At 37.9% G+C, this 1,711-nt stretch overlaps 1 pseudogene; it reads right to left on the bottom strand.

Moving 5' to 3' along the window:
* Positions 1 to 327: 327 nt before the first annotated feature.
* Positions 328 to 1,506, bottom strand: LOC141511646 (pseudouridine-5'-phosphatase pseudogene; annotated as a pseudogene).
* Between the last annotated feature and the right edge of the window lie 205 nt (positions 1,507 to 1,711).

The following is a 1,711-nucleotide window of genomic DNA, read 5'->3' as shown; positions in this document are numbered from 1 at the left end:
TAATGTGTGTGCTTAAATTTTAGTTTCAAAAGAAATGAAAGACGATCTGTGACTCTCTATTGATGGAGATAAATGGCTTCAAGTGAAGCAGGTCAGGAACTGATGAAAGTTAGAGTAAAGCAAATTCCAGGTTCTCCTAGCCTTTTGGACTCTACAGTTGCTTCAGGCACTTTTTTTTTTTTAATCTTTAAAAGTTTGTTTATTCAAAATAGCAATTTGGTATTTAATGAAATTAATCATCTTCATTAATTTGATTGACTATGTTCTGAATTTAGACATAATCACTCTTTGGTATCATAGATGGTTGTATATTTTTCACGTTAGCATAATCAACTACTAATTATCCAGATGTTAATTATGATTTGCCTTTTGATTTCATCTTGGTCATTTTTACTGTTTATTTCTTCACAAAGAGAAAGTTAGGGCAGAATGAATTTATTGAATAACCTGGAAATAACAGTATACAAAAGAATGGGAAGAATGTCTAAATTACTGTTGAATGAACTTTTTTTTGTATTATATGTCGATTTTCTTTACAACTTTTCATTAAAATGAAGAAAAAATTCCAAGATAACAAATAGGAAAGGAATAAAACAAAAGTGACTAACAACATTAGAATATCTGTTAATCATATGGTGGTAAACCAAACAATTCTGGCTTAAAGTCCCCTAGTGTTTTCAGCACCATGGTTGCCTTTCTTGTAAGCTCTGGGTCTAATTGTTCATCTGGAACCATAACCACCTGCATCCCAGCTGCAATCGCTCCTTCAACTCCATTCGAAGCATCTTCAAATACAAGGCACTTTTCTGCTGGAGGAGAAGGGGAAAATCTCTTTGCACAAGTTAGAAACAAATCAGGATGTGGTTTGCCATTCTCCACCTCAGGGTCATCACCCAGAACAATATGATGAAACAAACTCAAGAATTCTTTGTGTCTCATTGTTTTCAATTCAAAAGAAGATCCAGAAGAGCTAGTAACGATTGCAAAAGGTATGTTGTGTCTATGTAGATGGTTGATGAGCTTCTCAACACCTGGCATAAGTGCAGCTGAAGGAAATATTTCTTCTTACTTCTTTCTGCTTTTTTCTTAGTTCCTCTTTGGTTATTGGAAGATCTAAGACTTCTACAATAACCTTTGCTGCATCCAATGCTTTTTTACCCATAACCATGGCTTCCACATCCCATGTATGTTTCTTTCCAAAGCAGTCACAGATTTCCTGAAAAATCACCGTATAGAGTCGTTCAGTATCCAGGAGGAGGCCGTCCATGTCAAAGAGCAGGTGGGTGACCAGCCTCGGCGGAGCTGCAGGAGCCGGCAAAGCCATGGTGCCTGGGGCCCGGGGCCCGAGCGAGGCCTGGTCTCCACTTTTGGTTTTCAGCTATTGCTAAGGCCTGTCAATTTTATCTTTGCAGTATCTCTTGAATATATTCACTTTTCTCTGATACTGCCACCACTAAGGATCCTTATCTTCTCTCACCTGGACTACTATAATAGGCTGCTGTCTCTACTCATTCTAGTCTATCCTCCACTCAACCACCAGTGATTTTCTTAAAGCACAGGTCTAACTATGCCACCTCCCACCCCTTTTCAATGAATTCCAGTGTCTCCCTATCACTTTCAGAATCAAATATAAAATCCTAATTGGTGTTCAAAGCCTTTATAACATAGCCTCCTCCATCCCACACTTTTTTTTTATACCGTGATTCACCCA

This window comes from Macrotis lagotis, chromosome 2 (genome assembly GCF_037893015.1).
Source record: "Macrotis lagotis isolate mMagLag1 chromosome 2, bilby.v1.9.chrom.fasta, whole genome shotgun sequence".
In the NCBI taxonomy this organism is placed as follows: domain Eukaryota; kingdom Metazoa; phylum Chordata; class Mammalia; order Peramelemorphia; family Peramelidae; genus Macrotis; species Macrotis lagotis.
This window is presented reverse-complemented; position numbering and strand designations above follow the sequence as displayed.